Source organism: Drosophila willistoni (assembly GCF_018902025.1).
Source record: "Drosophila willistoni isolate 14030-0811.24 chromosome 2L unlocalized genomic scaffold, UCI_dwil_1.1 Seg168, whole genome shotgun sequence".
NCBI lineage: Eukaryota > Metazoa > Arthropoda > Insecta > Diptera > Drosophilidae > Drosophila > Drosophila willistoni.
Window position 1 is genome coordinate 8,208,400 of NW_025814047.1, and position 6,195 is coordinate 8,214,594.

Sequence of the window (6,195 nt, forward strand, 5' to 3'; positions counted from 1 at the left end):
ATTATGTCACTTTGACGTAATAGTTATATGAATTTAAACAAGTTTACACAAAATTGTGACTTTTGCCTAATTGTATTTGATATTTCCATTTCCAATTCCATTTGACTTGCAGTCAAGGGCTTATCCTTGAACTATATTTGTTTGCTTGTATCTTGATCCTTTCACTTTAATGAAAAATCACTTTTTAGCCTAAACTTAGTCTTTCCTCCAATCAAAATTGGGTCATTTAGCTCCACACTTAATTACCAAGATTAGGAATTTTGTGATTCTAAATGGAAAGTCCAAAGATTGTTGTGAAATTCGATTTTATATAATACTAGTAGCTACTATAAATAGTATGTTTATATAACTTTTCATATTTAATTTTCCACAAAACGTAAACATAGACATTTACCCCTCCACTTCCCATTGCGTTATTCTTCTTCTAGTTTTCTCGCACCCCCCTCTCCTCTTCGGAATTTATCCGAACGTGCCGTAATATCTGTGTTATGTAAATCGATATCCATAGGGAATCGTTTGATTGATTGATTGCCATTCATAGCACCAAATTACTTGTATATGGAGTACAAAGGATTTCTATTTTGCGGGCGGTTTGTTTGTCATGAGCAATTTTAAAAGTTGCCGGGACTCTCAGCCAGATGCAAAGGGATCACGATCACGATTACTTGGATCAAGCGGCATGGCACCTCCGCCTTAAGTTCTCGCGAAAAATTATAAAGGAACCTCCTGCCGAGCCATGGCCATAGCCGTTCCTGCTGCTAAGCAAAAGTATTGTGTTACCCAAGACGAGGCTCTCCTCGACTCAAGCGACCCAAGTTTGCTTCGCCTTGATAAGACACAAAAGGTCCTTTTGAAAGACAAAAGGACCTTGGCAGAGCAATTGCCAAGACATTTCCTTATGCGTGTTTATGCTTTGCGCCTGCTTAAAATTTTCTTATCACAGAAAAAAGATCAAATTTCTAGAAGAACCAAAGCAAATCGCTGGGAAAGGATGTGGAGAGATATTAAGAGCTCAGGTGAGATGAATAGAAAGCTTTTCGATGGCCGGTATAAGTCAAAGGAATTTTTAAGGGAAATAAAATCCGAGAATTCAAAGTCTCACTAAATCAACCCAATAGCAATCTGGGAGCAATCGGTGGAAATGTGGCCAAGTTCTTGAGGAAATTGTCAGTTTGAATTCTGCAACAAAAAAGTGTCAATGCTCTCTCCGTAAATGGATACCCCATGGGTCGGTGTGTAAAATGTTTCCTTAGAATCGGAGACCTTAATTAAAGTTTCGTTGAACAAGAATTGTGATAACTTGTTCTAAGTACGCTCGCCTTTGACTTCTTTGTGGGGGTCGGGGGTTCTCTTTTATGACCCACACAGTTTTGGCCCAAACCAGAGATGTCTTCTTTTTTTTCATGTCGCTTCTTACGACGATGATCATGAAGATGATGATGGACAGAAATGGACAAGTTTCACAATTTGCCTGTTCAACATAACCTCGCCTCCTCCAACTCCGCGTCCATTTAGTGCGTCTTGACCTCTTGGTGCGTACGTGCCTGGCCTTAGAGTGTGACAAACTGGTTGTTGTTGTGTTTTTTTTTTTTACGACTTTATACCGCGTACACCGCGCAATTTCAATTACATGAAGCAGATGATGAGTGCCAACCAGCCGAGCAACTAGTTATACTATATAGAGCAACTCCAACACTTTCATTAGGACGAGATATCGCGAAGCAGGCAAACGGGAGCTGTAATAGCTGCACGCGCCCTCGTCAAAGTTCACAAAACAGACATAGTTTGCCACTCGGCCAGGTGCCAAATTTGGGGGCCAACCTGATGATAATTTATGCTCGAAAAAAGGTTACAACCGACTGGACTGACGGTCTATGTAGCCCACATCTGGGCACGTGTCGGCGTTTATGATTTTTTTCTCGTTTGCTGGGTTTTTCCTACTGCATTTTAGATGTTCCCGAGGTGGCAAGACAGAATATTCAGAATTTAATCAAGTCGACAAGCCGCAACGAGAGAGCCAAACGAAAGGCAGAAAGGAAATCAAATTTTCTAACTGGGACTCCAACAAGGAGAAAAAATTGCAAGTTGCAAGTGTGAATCCATTGTTAGATAAAAGTTTAAGAAAAAAAACAGCATTACAACGTATTTTAAGCCAGCGAAAAATGTAATAATTTTATTGACTCATCCGTCTCTACCTCTCTCGCTCTGTATACAGACAGGATTCAAGATATTTGCTTAAAGTGCTAGTTCGTGCTAGTTAAAGAAACATACTTCATATGTGTATATAAATATTAGAGCGTTGCATGAATTTATGCATAACAAAAATAACTCTATTAAGTCTAAAGTTATCTATTTCATGTTTAAAAGCATGTTTTTAGCCAAGAAATAAGCCAGGATTCAATTTAGTGGAAGGGCAGCCCTCCCCCTGTCCATATCTAGCTACCCCCTTGCTTTGAACAAATGATACGAGTGCTAAGTGTGTTAAGTTAAGTGTTTTATCTCCCTAATATGTGTACTTATTGTTAAAACATTTCGATATAATGGATGGTTTGAACAGATTGTCTGTCAGATTGGGACGTGTATTGAGACATTCATACAATATACTAACCTTTGTATGTATTCATTTGTTTTGAAATTAAAACTTTAAAGATTTCAGAGTCAAAAATAACAATTAACAGTAATCTGAAGGTGCAAAGATATATCAATCGAAGCTATATTTGACACTTGTTTATTTTTATACCCTTGCAGAGGGTATTATAAAATTGGTCAGATGTTTGTAACGCACAGAAGGAGACGACCCCATTAAGGTATATATATTCTTGATCAGCATGAAAAGCAGAGTCAATATAGCCATGTCCGTCCGTCTGCGCAAATCAACTTCACGCCGCCATCTTAAGAGCTATCGGAATTAAATTAGATATTTGAGCTACTTTTAACCCGGGAAAGGTAGAGTATGAAAATCATTAGGATCGAATCATCAGAGCACACGCATACACAGACGCAACGCTACATAAACTATATGCGTGCCAATCGCAGCATGTATGTAAAGGGGATGGACAAGAAGAAGAACAAGAAATGGAAATGAAATTTGGAATGTTTTGTATGTGCATTAATGAATTGAGTTACAGAAAAAGAGTTTGGAACATGTAAAAATATTATAACCAAGGACTGCAAGGGTATATAAACTTCGGCACAGCCGAATAAATGTTAGTCAAATTTTCAGTATAAATACACATTTTTACAACAAATTAATCTGGGTTTAATAAAATGTACTATTTGTATTTATGTTTCCAATTTTTTTTTCTTAGGTAAAAATACATAATTTAGGAATAAATAATCCTGACAGCTAATGTGAAGAAACCACACATGTTTGTAAAATTTAGTGACTTAAAAGAACTTGTTCATATGTATATGTATGTATATATGTATAGACAAACATCATATAAAATAGGTCTTACAAAAAAAAGCTTATGACAATTTAAAGCACAACTTTTTTAAATTTTAACTACATAAATCTTCCCAAGAACGTTCATCATAGGCACAATACATTGTAATTAGAGAGAGCATTCTAACGTCATTAAATAAAATTCACATAGTGATCCTAATTTTCGGATTAGTTGCATTTAAATTTGAGCTTTACATTTAAATAGTGCAAATGTCGAGCCCAATTTGCGACTATAACGAAATATTACATTTCTATTTTATATATTTACGGAGATATTGGCCTGTCAATAATAACGTAAGCGACACACGACACACTTAACGAATTCAAAAATAATTTATAAAAACGCTATCCTGTATAATTGCGCTTTGGCGCATACAATATTTTTATCGGGTTCAATCGGGCCTTAGTCCATTTCAATGCTTTGACACTCAAGTCATTGCTTTTCATTAAACAGAGTTATTTATTTTTGGAGATTTGACAAGTACTTACAATCGCACTCATTCAATTCGAATGGATTCATTTGTCGTTGACTCTTCTATCATTCATGCAGCTCTCTAATATTTACATATGCTATCTTATAAATATAAAACACGCCGTATAATCTAAGAAGCTAACATCGGCAATGCCGAAGTTTTAATACCCTTTTAATCTTTGGCAATGATTTTTTTACATTTTGAAATTTCTTTCCCTGCAACTCAATTCAAAACATTATTACTCTTTTTACTACAATTTTTTCTTCTTCTTTCAGCACCTAAGCAAAAGCACGGCACGCATACACACACAGTTTATGTAGCGTTGGGTCTATGTGTGTGTATGCATGTGCTCTGTTGATTTGATAGTAGGCAGCAAGCAGCGCTGCCGGCAGCGCTTGAACCAATTTATATTGATTGTAACTTGTGTTCTATATATCCGATCAGATTCAAATTTTGGGATCTGAGGTTTTATATCCAATATGTACTATCTTAGTAGTAATTTCATGGGGATACTCCAATTTCTATGAAAATGTTTCTTCTGGAGCTATATGATATAGTGATCCGATCCGAACAATTTTCATACTTTATCTAACCCGGGAAATAAAAAAGGCATAAAAAAGGCTGATAGAACGCATACGCACCGACTGACGGACGGACAGACGGACATGGCTATATCGACTCAGCTTCTTATGCTGATCAAGAATATATGTATATACTTTATGGGATCGGAAAAGTCTCCTTCTGTGCGTTACAAACATCTGACCAATTTTATAAAAATGAGGTTCACATATTCCACTCATTATATGTATTTCCCTTATGGACTTCTAACTCTTTTAAATATGATTTTTATTTTAAAGTAGCAAAGTCTGTATTATTGCAAGAAAATAACATTCTTACAACTAAATTAATTTTCTGCACTTAATTTAGTAACTAATAAAATATAAACTAATAATAAAATATAAACACTCACTCTTTCCCGATTTTTGAGAACTTGGATTTTGTGGAGTAAGTTAAATCAACATAAATTAGATCCTGTAATTATCTAAAACCATCGGTCCTTTTTTCTGAGTCATAATCTATTGTTGGGTAGAGAATGCTACAATCCTTTTAGCCTGTTGGAAAGATCCATTACCTGTACCAATAAATCGATTAGTTAAAGCTGCTCCCAAATTTGTCCTGGAGTCCAAACTAATTTGGGTTGTCAAACACATATGAAGAAGTGTCATAGCAAGTGTCATACAGCTTTTTCCATTATACGATCTAAATCTGACTAGAAACTTGTAGTGCGACGTTAGAAAAGTGTGCATAGCCGACCACCAAATATAATTTTGGTCTGTTGCAGAGCATAGATCAGTGTGTAACACCTGAAAGGGGTCAAGTTTAGGTGAACTCTGATGCCAAATTAAAAAGGCATTACTATTGTTCATCTCCTTTCATAAAGATAAATATTTTTGAATAATAAAAAGGAGGTGCCAGTTGTTGTTTTTAATATTAATAATAACCATCAATAAAAAAATGCTCATAGCTAAAATCCTCAATAAAGCTTGTGTTTTTAATGCTTTATTGAGGATATTTCCTATTTTTTATATGGTTTTTGACTCATTGCTAAATATCAATAAACAATAAAGATTTTAAATTGTTTTGCTTTAAATTCCGATTGGCCGTTATTGTATTCCGCCAGAGGGCGCAAAGAACTAAAAACTCTGGCAACTTTGTGATGACAACAAATGGCAACACTTTGTTCGATGTTGGTAACATTGGTATGCGGCGCATGCTCAATTTTTTAAGGCGAATAGCGGCTTGGCGAATTTTGCACTGAGAGAAATATTTTAAAAATGTTTTTCATATATTTATATTTACATAATTATTATTTATATATTTGCAGTCCTCGGTAGATGAGTTGTTTAAGTGGCCCAGACATTAAGTCAACTGAACAACGAGGATCCGGGTTCGAATCCCAGGCTAGTGTATGGATGTACGCCTTAGTTGCCAGCGCTTGTAAAATATACTTAGGTTGAAAGTTTATAACTATATCCTATACTTTAATAATAATAATAATAATAAAAATATTTATATATTTACATTAGAAATAAAAAATGAATTAAATCTAAATTAGAACTAATAACAAATATTATTAAATTTGTATTAGAAGTAATCTACTTACATATATTATTAAACTAAATTAGAACTAATTTAACTGTTTCGTTTTTTTTTCTTTCTGTCTTGTTATATTCCTTTTTATAAAAGGAACAAAGACAAAAAATATAAAAGAGAAAA